The sequence below is a fragment of the Melanerpes formicivorus genome, unplaced genomic scaffold (assembly GCF_026170545.1).
Source record: "Melanerpes formicivorus ecotype bairdi unplaced genomic scaffold, bMelFor1.0.p_v2 SCAF_2, whole genome shotgun sequence".
In the NCBI taxonomy this organism is placed as follows: Eukaryota; Metazoa; Chordata; class Aves; order Piciformes; family Picidae; genus Melanerpes; species Melanerpes formicivorus.
This window is the reverse complement of record NW_027142354.1, coordinates 4,911,666-4,926,342: the sequence shown is the minus strand read 5'-3', so window position 1 is coordinate 4,926,342 and position 14,677 is coordinate 4,911,666. Positions and strand designations below refer to the sequence as shown.

Sequence of the window (14,677 nt, the reverse complement as noted above, 5' to 3'; positions counted from 1 at the left end):
TACCTCTCTAAGTCTTGCCAGATTACTGCTGTCCTCTGACATGTCAGAAGTGGGACATAGGCTGCACAGAAATATCTCTTGAATGGAAATAGTCTCCTGCCTGATATTTACTGTCTAGAACATAAACATTTCTCAGTCACACCTGGATAAGGCTCTATGTGGCATCTTTGGTCTCCAGTCCCAAATGATTTCCCTCCCTCAGCAGTGCTGAGGAGAAACAAGCTTTTGTCTAACCTTCTTTGTGCATCCCCTGCTTTGCAGAAGGACAATCTTGTCCAGGCAGATGCTTTGTCTGCACTCTCATGGTTTGCTGAAGATATTTTCACTTTTCTGGATAACTGTAAAGATGGAACATTGTTGAAAAATTGATTACAAGGCTCTTGAGCAAGCTGAGCTAAAACAAGGTCAAGCTTTGCCCACAACTGGCCTTAAGTGGAGCTGATTTGCCTGTGCTGATTCTTAGTGATAGGGCAATATGAACTAAAGTTTATACATGTCATGAAGTTTATGTATGTCATTACGGATGTCCTTGCTTTTGGAAGCAGACCCTGGGATCACACTGACCTGCACAATCAAGGGAATTGCCAGAGCTGACCTTCAGAACAAACAAAAAACAAACAAGCAAAATCATACAAAAAGTTTTACATTATATTTTAAGACATAATTCTAAATGCAGATTCTAAAATGATCCTTACAAATGATAACTAATAATGAACATGAAGAAAGGACTTGGGGGTGCCGGTGGATGAGAAGCTCAGCATAAGCCATGAGTGTGTACGTGCAGACCAGAAAGCCAATCACATCCTGGGCTGCCCAGCAGGTCGAGGGAGGTGATTCTCCTCTTCTGCTCCATTCTGGTGAGAACCCACCTGGAGTACTGCATCCAGTTCTGGAGCCTCTATTACAAGAAAGATCTGGACATGCTGGAGTGTGTCCAGAGAAGGGCCACGAGGATGATCAGAGGGCTGGCGCTCCTCTCCGATGAAGACAGACTGAGAGAGTTGGGGTTGTTCAATCTGGAGAAGAGAAGGCTCCAAAGAGACCTTATTGTGGCCCTCCAGTATCTTAAGGAAGCCTATAAGAAAGGTGGTGAGGGACTTCTTAGGGTGTCAGGTAATGATAGGACTAGGAGGAATGGAACACAAATAGAAATAGGGGGATTCAGATTGGATGTTAGAAAGAAGTTCTTCTTCAACAGATTGCCCAGGGAGGTGGTAGAAGCCTCATCCCTGGAGGTTTTTAAGGTCAGGCTGGATGTGGTTCTGAGAAACCTGATCTAGTGTGAGGTGTCCCTGCCCATGGCAGGGCGGGTTGGAACTAGATGATCCTTAAGGTCTCTTCCAACCTTAACAATTCTATGATTCTATGATTTGTTTAATGGTCAGTGCCCACAATTTTTTCCTGCCTCGCTTCGCGACACTATGATTTTAGTCCCAGCAACCACACTTTGTTACTACTTCAATGTATTTCACATATTGTACCTCACTAGCTCCTCAAAAATAATCATGACAGAGATCTGAAGCTCTGCACATGGCATATGTTCTTTTGTGGAGCTTTTGATGCGATGTCAAGCCACGCTGCAGAGACATTACCTTGTGGATCTTTTGATATCACACGCCACGACAATGTCTCCTTCATAGCCGTCACAGCCACTGACTCAGGGCGTGCTGTTCCTACCGTCAGTGCTCCCGGAAACATCATGTACCTGGGGTGTGTTAGAATCGGGTTGCAAAAAGACATACGGTGCCTGTAGCGCACCCATTAATCAACTGTGGATTTCTTAATCACTGCAAAGAAAATGATGCAATTTCACAAATTCTACCTGCACAACCCAGGAGAATATACGCATAATTATCAATAATGACTTAGATCTGTGCACAGTACCAGGGCTTATCCAGGAAAGCTGATCTTTTTTTCACTCAAATGCTGCAGGGTAAAATGTACTTTGGAAGGAAATGACAATTTCCTCAATTAAAAACCACAAGATGTGTCCTCATTTTTCCTTTTTCACTCCTTCATTACCACTGTAAAGATCGAGTTTCATGAGATCCACTAACGTGTTGCTTATTCATGCAGTCTTCAAGTCAGTGGTTGAAGCCAAGACTGCAACAAAGGTTGTTCTGTGCACTACTTTCAGTCTCTTCCTGTAGCACTTTAAATACACGTCTGAAATACCTTGCAATACACAGAGCTCTCCAACAAGTGGCACTATTAAGACTACTCAAGTTATGAGATTGATATGCAAATGAGAGCTCAGAAAGGGATGTTGGGACATGTTTTACAATATTGGACTCCACTTAAAATCTTTTAATTTTACATATAAAACATGACTGAAACTGATATTCATAATTCAGATCTCCTGGAAAGTTTTGTGTTATCCATAATGAAAACACTGAGAAGTAGGTCAAGCGCAATAAGCTCAACCATGCGGTCCTCTCTAAAGGGATGAAGTCACTGCAGTGTGGAGAAATCACCTAATTAAGACATTAGTAAAAGTAATGTGCAACCAGGAAATTTCTCCATAGAGCTAAGCTAAAACCAGTCATTGAATGTGTGGACGTGGCCTTTTCTGGAGGACAGCGTTTGCGGCATTCACGGCAAGCGATCCCTGAAGTCTTCACGGGGTAACTTCGTGTTTATTCTTCCCTTATTTTGTTGTTGTCATGTCTTGACAAATAGTGGATCATCCTGAGAGACCATACACGACATCTCTTGAAATAATTTGTGTTTGTTTGGAATATATGTTTGGCTGTACTTCAAGAAAAATGGTCCAGAAATAGTCACAAATACAAAAACTGAGGCATGGAGATAGCTGATTGCAATGGGAATGGGATCATACTGGATTTATTGCTGGAATATAAGCAGTTTGGAAATGAATTGGGAAGCCAATGCATTAAAATGTATTAAAATACATTATATAAAAATAGCATTTTTAAACACTAGGCTTCATTCCATTAATGTAATATTCCTTCTGTCTTTGCAAATCAGTTCTCTTAGTTCTCCCCCCATTTCCTAGTGTTACGTAGAGATAATGAAATCACAATCTGACTGATAAACAAGAATCTGAACTCTGTCTTCCATTATGAGTTGGTCACAATTATTAACTGGGAAACTGGGTGAATTTTCAGAAAGCTCATGTGTCCAGTTCCAGCTCAGCTGTAGCTTCATTCCTTCTGTGCCAATCTCCATCAAGTTGGATGTTAGGAAGAAGTTCTATACAGAGAGAGTGATTGCCCATTGGAATGGGCTGCCCAGGGAGGTGGTGGAGTCGCCGTCATTGGAGGTGTTCAGGAGGAGACTTGATGGGGTGCTTGGTGCCATGGGTTAGCTGTTTGGGTGGGTTGGATTGGTTGATGGGTTGGACACGATGATCTTGAAGGTTTCTTCCAACCTGGTTTGGTTTATTCTAATTCTATTCTAATTCCATCCTGCAAGAGCATGATTGGGCTCACACTGAAGTCATTGCAAATTTTATCACAGGGTAAACAGAATAATAAAATCTAAAATGGATGTTTTCACTTCATACTTCCTTCAAGCCAAATAGTAAAATTCATTTTAAGATGAGGGACAATGAGATAAAAAGCAATCATTGTACCTTTTGGAAATGTGTGCTGGGGGCAGAGATGTATGCAGAGCTTTGCTGGGTTTTCTCTTTTGGCCAGCTTGGACTACCTGGAGCTGTATCTCCTGTAGTGTGCTGTAAATAACAGAATATGTGCACTTTGAAGGCAGCAGCATAATAGGCACGTAGCGTGCTAACTAAAGCATTACAAACACTGCATGGCTTATTTTTATCTCTCCATCCTTCTCAGTATCGTATTTTTATCTCTCATGCCAACACAAAATTATTTTTGTGTCTCTAGGAAAAACAAGGCAAGAAGAAGACTCATTTCTGCTAGTGTTTAAACATGTGACAAATCCCCTTACACACTGTGGGACTTAACACTATATATGTCTGCAGAACCAGAACCTAAATGGCACTGGTGAGCAAGGCTTTATAGGAGCATTACTTGGAAAGGGAAAGTGAAGTTTATGAGTCAGATTCTCCAGTGGGGAGCTATTCTGCAGCCACATGTAGCTAGGAAAAGCAGGGGTAAAACACTACCGAACTAAAATGCTTTTACATTACACGAGCGGACAACCGTGCAAAATGCATGCCGGGGGAGAGCGATGCTTTTGAAAAGTGACAATATATTTGTCATTACCTACAACGAGCTGATTCTGTGCTGGCACACAGTATGTGCATAGTCTTCTCTAGTTTAGTAGACTTTGAAGGGAGCCTGACGGAGCCAATGCAATTTCAGAAGACATCGGTGAAGTAACTTCACAGAAATCGCTCCCCCTGTAAAAGAAAAACACTATGTATCATCGGTCTGTGGTGAAAGAGGGAAGCAGAGGATGAAATGTACAACAAAACCTGACATAAACACAGAAAAAATAACAAACATGCACATGTTAATTACTGAACATGCTTTTGTTAGCAGTAGGTCACCATCATTCTTTATTGACATTTACTGCAACTGCAATTTCTTTTTCAAGACCACTGACCCAGGAAAATATAACCCTCTAGTTATCCAACGCCCTTTAATTAGAGATGTCTCCAGAGATAATCTCACTCACAGCCCCTATTGTGAATCATTTATTTTCTAACTTTCCTTTTTATCGGCGGTCTTTCATCTTTATGTTTTTCTGTCCTAGCAGGGCTGAATAACTCAGGCTTGTAGAATGCAGTTTACTCATTTACTGGTTCTCCCAGTCGCATTTCACGTCTCATGACATTTGGGGTCTTGCTTGGAAGCGCTGGCTGCCGGCACCAGGATAATTTGCAGGAATCGCAGCTTTCCACTTGGTAAACGGACCCATGGCGCCAAGCCTTAGGATGGGAAAGGGCTCAAACACAGGCACCTTCCACCCTCCGAGGCGAGGCGAAGCACAAACAACCCTCTCGCGCTGGGAACACTTGATGGGGTTTTGTTTTTGTTTTTAGTTTAGGGCGTGCTTATCTATTCCTGTGATGTTCGTCGGGGCTGACTCATTACTGTTGGACGCTTGCGGTCGGCAGTGAAGTAGGACAAGGATTCTCCGGGGGCGGAGTGTGTAAAATACCATCAGGATCAACACCGTGGCTCTGCCGGCAGTGAGGGGTGGCTGGGAGGGTACTTCTTGCCCTGCTCATCACACTCTGCCCACAGCCAACCCTGAGCAACACACCGTTGCTCGCCCTCCGCACAGCCAAGCCTGGCTGCGGTGTCGGGCTGCTGCCTCCCCACAAGGCGCGCCGCTCGGGGAGGCACACACCGCAGCACGTCCCTCCGTCGCCGTCGCGGCGGGGCCGGGTTGCACTGGTGGGCCTTCTCAAGCCGCCGCCATCCCCCACCTCCATGGCGGCCAGTGGGGCCTGGAGGCGGACTACGCCTCCCAGCGCCCACTGCGGCCGCGAGCGCGAGCCCGAGCCCCTGCACGGGGTCCAGAGGCAGCGGCAGCAGCACGAGCGCACGCACGCTCACCGACACACAGGCACGCGCGCGCACATGCACACGCAGAGAAGCAGATACACAACCACACACAAACAGGGACAGGCAGAGACGCTCCCACATGCACACACTCAGACACCGCGGGGAATGAAGGAGGGAACCCTCCGGGACGGAGCACTCCCAGTGCATGCGCTCTCCGCCGAAGGGGCGGGGCGGGGCTGCTGGAGTGTCAGCGGCACCGCTATTCGCAGAGTGGCCGTACGCCGCTTTCTGTGCGTAGGAGCCGGGGCAGGCGAGGGAGAGGGCGCTGCGCCGTTGGCGTAGCGTTATTGTGAATGGAGCGAACGGGCGGCGGGGCGGGGAGGATGATGTCAGCCTGCGAATGTCAACAATGTAGCGATTGAGGGGCGGGGGCGGCGCTGGACCGGGGCGCGCGAGGCGGCGGCGGCGGGCGGGCGAGCGGCAGAGCCGGGCAGCAGCGGCCGCGGCAGCAGCGCAGCGCCGCCTTCCCTTCTCCGCCGGGTGTTACCGCCGCCGGCCCCCGGTGCCGCTCCGGCAGCGACACAGCCGCCGGGGTGCCGCTCCCTCTCCCCCTCCCGCCTCCCTCCCTCTGCTGCGGCTTTCTCTCCTCCTCCGGCCCCTCTGCCAGCCCCCTCCCTCTCTCCCTCCCTTCCCCCTTTATTTTTCTCCGCAAGACTTTGGCTCTGGAAGCAGCTGGTTCAAAGCAATCGCCATGTGATGAGCGTCTGGGTCGGGTTTTTTTTTTTCATTTGGGGGGGGGGGGAGGGTGCAGGTTTCTGATCGCAGAGAAATTTATTTATAAGAATTTCCGAAACAACAGCAGCAGCAACAACAAGAGCAACACCTCCCCCCCCCCTTCCCTAAACCTCCTCAGCCGTAACAGCTTCCCTCCCCCCCACCCCCGGGCCCGCTCCACCCCGCCCCACGTCCTCCCCCCCCACCTTTGGCTGCAGCAGGAGGGGCGACCCCCGAAAGTTGCGCGGAGGCGAGGTGAGTGCGCCTGTTCCGCGGCTCGGCAGCCCCGCTAGGGAAGGGAGCGGGGCGGTGCGGGCGGGAGGCGAAGTTTGGGGAGGAGGTTGGTCGGACGGGGGGCAGCGTGGTTTTCCCCTCCTCCTTCCCGAGCAGCTGTTGCGCGGCGTTAGGGGAAGGGCTGCAGCCCGGCCCCCGCAGCGGCCGCGGGCTGTGCGGGAGCGCTTATTGCTTATTCCTTAATAAAGTGGGAAACACGCGCGTTGCGTAACGGCGGGCGCCGAAGTGTGCGTGTGTCCGTGTGCGCGGCCCCTCCGTGCACCGCACCGCCGGGCGGGCTGGCAGCCCCCTCCGGGAAGGGCTGTCCCGCCGCCTTCCCCGGGCCCCGCCGCGGCCACCTGCAACGTCTCGGGGCAAGCGGGCACTGCACCGCACCGCCGGGCGTGCGCCGTCCCCTCCGTGCCCCCCACCCCCGGTTTGTATAGGTTTGGAGAGCGCTGTGAACTCCGATAACAGTTTCTTGGATCATTAACGCGTAGCGTGTAGGCAAGGCAGCGCGCCGCCAAGACGCTGGCTGTCATGAAAGACGCTAAGTGTGAAATCATGCCTCTCCTTTTGTGGAGCAGGCTATTTTTGTAATGCAGCGGGTGTCTTGCTTAAAACCCTTCAGCTATCGTGAGATCATTGTGCCCTTGTTGTTGAAGCCCCGGCAGCGGCGGAGTAAAGCACTCTTTCTTTTCTTTTCTTTTCTTCCCCCCCCCCCCCCGCTTTTTTTTTCCCTTTTTGTTCTTTAATAATAAACGTGAGGCTGGGATGACATCTTATTAGAACTACTCTTTAGGATGTTGGAAAGGTTGGGAAATTGCCGTGTTGCTGTTTGCTCTAGTTGAAACTGTGTCAGTGTGTTCATGATGAAAGCCCGTTTTCAAAGACTTTGGAACTGTCACTAAACTTGTGCATATTTTAATTTGGTATTCTGGGGCTCGAGCTGGAGACGAGTTGTTTTTTTGCAGGCTGGTAATTGATGAGATTCTGCTGTAGACGGTGGAATGCTCTGCAGCTTGAAGAGGGTGGTGGTGCTTGGGTAAATTGACTTCTTCAGGTATGTAAATACAGAAATTTGAGATAATTGCATTTGATGAGATGGATAGAATTAAAAGATAAGGCTGTGTATTAAGCTGTTGTCTACGGGGCTGTTGTAGCAACAGCCTGAAACTGGTGGTTTGGGAGCCTTTACATCTGACAGATAGAAATAAAATTCCACTTCAGATGTGGGCTTGTTCTTTTAAAAGCCTGTGTTGCCTTTTGTATCCACTCGCCTGGCCCCCTGTCATTGGGATCTGGGCACTTGTGCAGCAAAATGAATCAGCGTTGTACTTCCCAGCAGTGTATTGAACCTGTGCTTTCAGCATCGCTTTTCACATTTGACCCTCCAGCTTCAAAGGCTGTTCTGAAGGTGCTCTGCAAGAAAGCCGTGACTAATTGGAAAAGTGGAAGATTGAAAAATCAGGATCATAGGTCTAGTTTTCCTGTTAGTCTGCTCTGTAGCACTGGATGAGCCACTCAAGCAGAGGTGCGCCTGTATGCTGACCTGTCAAGTGGACAAGAGGGGTCCCTAATGGTTTAGGAGATAGGGTGGTTGTCAGAATATTTAGAGATCTTTTGCAGGAATGCTCCTCAGAAGCAGTGTGCGCCTTTCTGGGCAATGCTGAGCAACTCTGCTGTGTATTTTCTGCTTAAACAGCTACATTTTGGGAAAACTTTCACAGTTGTGAGGATCAGATGGGAAAAGTGCATATAGAAGGTGCATGACTGATGCACATGCTGACAGATCCTAACTGGTTAATCATCAGAATTGCTTATGCCCAGGTATTTCACACTAGGAAGCACTGCTATGGAAGGTATTCCTAGTCCTTTTCTGACCTGGAGGCACATTTGGAACATGTATTGGTGTTGATGTCATGCACACTTGCAGGAGTGTTGCTGATGTAGGTGGGATGCCTTCCTCTTCTCCCCTCTTTGCTCTTTGCTGTTCATTTCACAGAAAACATTGGCTGCTGGCTCTTCTGTGCTGGGCAGGAAGGAAAATTAGAGACAGCACCCAAGTAGCTAGCTGGGAATAACAGTCCAAATCCCAATAAACAAGCATTGACATGACGCTTCTAATATGAGGAGATTCTGGTTGATCTTCAGCATTGTAGAAGGCCTTAGAGACTCATTGAAATAAATGAGTTTAATAAAATCCCTGTACTATACAGGAATCTTGTGTATATCTTTCTGTGTGCACGTAATTAATGACAAAGAGCTGAAAATAAAACCATTCATGGATAATGTGTAGTCTGGAATATGTGACAGAAGTTGCTTTGCCTCTGCTTATTTCAAAACTTCCCCTGCTTGATTTTTTTTCTGAAGTAAAATAGCTATTTTTCTTAACAAGGCTGTTCTGTGATTGCCAATTAGTTGTTTTCCTTAAGGCTTTCTCTAAAAGTATCATCAGCCATGGAAAAAAAATAAATTCAGCAGTCACTTTCCTTTTTTTCCTTCTTTGAGCATTCAAGAAGAATAGGATTTATATTTTTTCATTGTGTGCCTGTGATCTTTTTGCTTAGGACTTCAGATACAGATGAAGAGGAGACCTCGTAGAGTGTAGGCAAAAGACATCTGTGGTAGTGAGCTGCCAAATGAGATAGGTAGCACTAATACATGCAAAGTAATAATTTTGGTAATAATGACATTTTTATGTAATAAACTATTGGCATAAATTGAATGGCATTTATTGTGTGGTGTGAACAGAGTCTCTGGTGATTTTGACGTGGTTTATACATTCAGATCAAAATGTACGTGCCTTTTTACTCAAAGGAATGCTCTCTGAATGGCTTCTCAGTTTACAAGTTGCATGAACATACCTGTAGTGTTTAGCAGATCTGGCTTAGGTTTGAAGGCATGCATGCTTCCGCCTTTCACCTCTGGGTCTGAATTTCCAGCTTGGCTCATTTTGGACGTGATGGTCATATATTAGTGGTTTCTGGGTTGAACTGTGTTAGGGGAAGTATACCAGTCATTCCATTCCTGTGTTGAAGAAAATTTGGATTTAAACTTAAAGCTTGTCTCTCAGTCTGAGTTAGTCCTGCTGCTTTCAGTGTTGTTCCTCACTATTAAGACAATGCGGAAAGAGAGCCCTCCTGATACTGCAGTTCTTTACTAATATTTGAGTAAGTGCCTAAATGATTTTGTTGTAGTAGCTGAATGAGCAGTAGATTTCTAGACCTAGTAACTCAGTAAGGTTTTCCAGAATAGTGCTTAATCTGCTTACTCAGCCTTTCACCAAAAAATGCTCATCGTTCCTTTAAATTCAGCCGAAAGACGTTAACCTTGGCAGCTGCCTGAATATTATGCATTTATTTGAAGCTTGCCTCAAGAAGCTGTAAAATGTATGAATATAGCCAGCTGAGTTGCAATGTGTTTGTTTTGCTTTTTAGTTAAGCAGAAACGTCTTTATAGTGGATTGAAAAGAGCACTACTTACTGTGCCACTCTTGGACTATGAATTATAATTTTAAAGCAGGCAAGCAGTGGAATGCATACAGATGCTTTTGTGGCCAGAGATGGACTTGAAGCTGAGTTGCTGGAACTAATGGTATTGATCAAAGAGCAACCATGTGCTCAGAACAGGTAAATAAAAAGGCATGAGAGTTTAAGTTTAGGAAAACCTTTATGCTAAAAGTTTACATGTACAGCAGAACTTCAGTCTGTCAAAAATCAGGCTTGAAAGACTCCTCTGCTTGATTGTATTGATCTTTATGCAGAGAGAGCACCACAGCGACAACCTGAAGAGCACCAACTGTGCTGCGCTGGCATCTCAGCAGATCCATAGATGTGTGCCCATTTGCCTTGAAGCAGGTTGCCTGCTACAGCTCCTAATGCATCGTGGGCTGAACTGCAGCTTTTACATGGATGAGGGGGTTGCCAGGCATGCAGCCTCTACATGTATTGCTCTCTCATCTCCTCTGCCCCTGCTTTGCAGTTTACATCTGCTTGGTGCAAGCTTGCCTTCAAGGCAAGCTGAGGAGAAGAGGAGATGATGCTGGCTGCAGGGTCAAGAGGCACCAGGACCTGAGGTATGCCTTTTTCTTTTTTGAGTGAGAGAAGTGACCTACAGTGTGAGATCCTGACAGATTTATTCCCAGGACCTATAATTCGCTTACAACTTTCTCTGCTCTTGTATCAACTGAATAAATGCCTGAAAAGCTGTTAGGAATGAAAGATCTGGGAATTTCCCCTTAAATTTTTTTTTCTTTAATTGCTCCTGAGCTTTGAAAGCACTCAGCTGGACTGTGATGAGTAGATGAGTTTTGATGCATAGGTGTCTCCCTGCTAAGAAAAACAGGAACTCTCTACTGCTTGTCACCATGCAGGGCTTCTGGGCTGCAGAGCAGCAGTGTTGTTTTTTCAAAAGAGGAAAAGCAGTTATGTCTAAATAAGCAAAATGACCCTTGAGACTTAATCATAACTACTTATTATAGCTGGCATCCACTCAGGGTTGTTTTTAGTTGGTTTTTACTTTTTGTTTCTTGTTTTTTATTATTATTATTAGCGATCACTTTAAAATTTAAACCTGAACTAGGAAAACAGGAACTGTAGGTGTGGAGGTGTTCCTTTACCCCGATTTGCATGCCGCCTGTTTTTTATTTAGTGGGTAGGTGTGCACAGTGTGTGTGAGAGCATTTGAACTTGTCAGCAGTTTCCTACAAGCTGCTCTTGCTGACTCACGTGTCTGGTGCAGCTTGGAGCTGCCCTTCCTATAAAGTATCCACAATAGGAGGCGCAGGCAGAGAGACCATCAGTGCCGAGCCGTTCAAAGGTTATTTCCAGTTCTCTGGTCACTGCTTTGCTGTGGTTTTCTTCTGCAGTACTATCAAAATACGCTGTCATTTTGCCAGGCTGATGTCCTGCGAGGTGCATAGTGTACAGTAGGTACTCATTTCACTGATGTGGAGGTTGTGTTAGAAGTGCATCTAGATGCTACAGATGTTCAGCCACAATAAATCTCTGGAGTTTGCTTTCTCTCTCTCTCTTTTTTTTTCCCCTTCTTTTTTTTTGTTTTGTTTTGTTTTGAATGGGACATTACCAAAATAAAATAAATAAGGGGGGAAACCCACACAAAACACCAAAAAACCCTGATGACTGTTCCCAATCTGGATATACCATGTCCTGCGTATGATCATATTTTCCCTTGCCAATGGCAAGCTGGATAGTTTCCTACCTTGCACCCCTTTTGTGGTAGAAGTCATCTTTAAGTAATTGTGATGAAACTGCTTTTAGCTATCTTTAGTTTTCAGAATTTTGCTATTTGCTGGTCTGTTTGTTATCGCCTGTGTGGCAATGTTGTTGGCTGTTAGTGTGAAAGGATTCCTTCATTTGCATGAAGATGAAAGCTTACGCTCTTGTACAACTGCTTCTTTATTTACAGACCTTATTCTGATTACTCATAAGGATCCTAAAACCATAGCTTCTGCTGACTGATGATTCTTAACTGATCTTGTGGTTTTGTTGTTGTTGTTTTCTCTCCAACACCCCCTCCCCCCCCCTTTTTTTTTTCATTCCCTGCTTTCTTTTTCATTTCTTAGTTGATCACAAAAGCCTTTGCAGAAGCAAAGTGAATTCTCTGTCTGCATTTACTGGATCTCTCTGGATTTACTGTCATGGAGTTTAGATCTGTAGTCATCTTTTGTGTATTTTTCTTGGTTTCGTGGAATGGGGTGAAAAAATAAGCCATTTCTAAAAGTATGGTAAACAAAACTGGCTGATATGAAACAGACTTTAATAACAATAAGGTGAGTTCTTGCTACTTGTTCTGTTTTTAGTCAACTACTTTGACCAGTAATGAGTAGAAAACCACACTGAGAGCTTTTTAACACATGAAAATGGGTGTTCTAGGTTTCCGCCAATACAAATGAGTCATCAGTATCAGTAGGGCTTCTACTTCTAATAATAAAATTGTGGAAGGCATTTAAAACGTGTGGTTTTGGCCCCTACTCTCAGTGAAAGGTTGGAAAATATTACTTGGAACTTTTTTGTTTTTCCCCCCCCAAACTTATGGAAGCTTTACTGATTTGCTGTGCAACGGCGAAAGATCTTGTACCTTCCAAAAAGAACCTAATTATAACGCCACTTGTGGTGCTTAAGTCTTCCCCTCTCCTGTTTCATCATCAGTGTTTCATGATTCAATGCGGTGAGTATTGCTGATACTTAGCCTTGATGTCAGAGATGTGCATCTGGAAAATATAATCTATTTATGTTGAGTGGTGGAAGACTTGGCATGCTACCTCAACTTGCGGAACTGCCGTTCTCCACCTCTCCCACTCTGGTAAAGAGAGGGCAGTAAGATTGTTGAGTGACCTGCATTGCTGTTTGAGCTGAGGTCAGAGGATCTGGAGAGGAAAGCAAACAGAAAACAGAAGTTAGAGTAAACGACAACTGCAGGATGTCTGTCGTTACCTGGGAGGAAACGCATGTCTTCCAGTACTGAAAGTGATACTGAAAAAAAGAGCATATCAGAAAGTGATCTATTAAATTATTTCTCTCTGTCAGTTTTTTTTGTTAGTTTGTTGTTTTTAAGAGCCATCAAATGTGCTGGCATCTTTTTAACTGTGTATCCGTGAGGCTGAAATCTTTTTGTAAAGGCTCTGCCTGGCATTCAGCACAACAAAGGGCAGGTACTTTGAAGTTGCTCCTTGTAGAACGCAAGCCTGTTCTGGTTTTATACAAGCAAGGCATGCGCCCCTCCCGCCCCCTCCTCTCTCCCTCCCCCCTCCAAACCCTGCTGTTTTAATGTATCAGACTTCAGTTCTTCTGTGCAAGGTATTCTGCTTTTAATGGTAGCTCAGTCAGTGTCTCCTGTTGCTGCCCTGCTTTGGCCCTGCCTGCTGTTAAAAGATTTGAAGACTTTGAATGAGGCAGAGCCATTCCTTTCCTCCCCGTTTGAAAATTCCAACATTTAAGAAACCTCTGTATTTACTTTCTCTGTCATTGCAATATTTATACTAGTAAGTTGCTCCTTATAAGGATGTGATGGTTCATTGCGTCTTATTATTCTATTTTAAAAGCAGAATGTGCTATTTCTAAAATACATTCTCAGTAAATCTAGACCCATCCCTGCTCCCTCGGTGTCAACAGGCATCTTTTACCACTAAACATTTAGATATATTTATGTAGTTAGTCTGGATTGTACTGAAATGCCTTGGATGCATTTGGTAGCTTCTTGTATCACAGTATAACTAAGGTTGGAAAGGACCTCGAGGATCATCAAGTCCAACCTATCAACACAGACCCCATGACTAGACCATGGCACCAAGTGCCACGTCCAATCCCCTCTTGAACACCTCCAGGGATGGTGACTCAACCACCTCCCTGGGCAGCCTGTTCCAATGACGAACGACTCTCTCAGTGAAGAACTTCCTCCTCACCTTGAGTCTAAACTTCCCCTGGCACAGTTTGAGACTGTGTCCCCTTGTTCTGGTGTTGGTTGCCTGGGAGAAGAGACCAACCCCTTCCTGGCTACAACCACTTTTCAGGTAGTTGTAGAGGGCAATGAGGTCCCCCCTGAGCCTTCTCTTCTCCAGGCTAAACAATCCCAGCTCCCTCAGCCTCTCCTCATAGGGCTTGTGTTCAAGGCCTCTGCCCAGCCTTGTTGCCCTTCTCTGGACACGTTCAAGTGTCTCAATGTCCTTCTTAAACTGAGGGGCCCAGAACTGAACACAGTACTCAAGGTGTGGCCTAACCAATGCAGAGTACAGGGGCACAATGACCTCCCTGCTCCTGCTGGCCACACTATTCCTAATGCAGGCCAGGATGCCATTGGCCTTCTTGGCCACCTGGGCACACTGCTGGCTCAGGCGGCTGTCGATCAGCACCCCCAGGTCCCTCTCTGTTTGGGAGCTCTCCAGCCACTCCGACCCCAGCCTGTAGCTCTGCATGGGGTTGCCGTAGCCAAAGTGCAGCACTCGGCACTTGGACTTGTTAAATGCCATCCCATTGGATTCTGCCCATCTGTCCAGTCGGTCGAGGTCCCTCTGCAGAGCCTTTCTACCCTCTAACTGACCAACATCTGCTCCTAACTTGGTGTCATCTGCAAACTTGCTTCAAACTTGTATGACCGGACTGTGATGGAGAATCTTTGTAGCTTCTTACTTGGAGAGGCATACTAAAAATAGA

At 46.0% G+C, this 14,677-nt stretch overlaps 1 protein-coding gene and 1 long non-coding RNA gene across 5 annotated transcripts in view; one reads left to right on the top strand and one right to left on the bottom strand.

Annotated features, from left to right (window-relative positions):
• Positions 1-678: 678 nt before the first annotated feature.
• LOC137446706 (uncharacterized) lies at positions 679-4,338 on the bottom strand. Of its 2 annotated transcripts, XR_010988700.1 has the most exons (4): positions 4,206-4,338; positions 3,596-3,697; positions 1,593-1,705; positions 679-1,075 (listed from the first exon to the last, which is right to left on the bottom strand). It is a non-coding gene; the product is annotated as an uncharacterized lncRNA (long non-coding RNA). The 2 variants fall into 2 exon arrangements; XR_010988698.1 differs by lacking the exons at positions 679-1,075; positions 1,593-1,705 and adding an exon at positions 2,560-3,428.
• A 1,566-nt stretch (positions 4,339-5,904) lies between these two features.
• Positions 5,905-14,677, top strand: part of BACH2 (BTB domain and CNC homolog 2) — a 230,485-nt gene continuing 221,712 nt past the window's right edge. For 2 of the 3 annotated variants that reach the window (XM_068149545.1, XM_068149529.1), the window contains exons 1-2: positions 5,905-6,485; positions 7,478-7,566. The gene's annotated coding sequence lies outside the window, so the exon portion shown is untranslated. The remainder of the gene's footprint in view (positions 6,486-7,477; positions 7,567-14,677) is intronic. The other variant, XM_068149520.1, reaches the window with a different exon arrangement.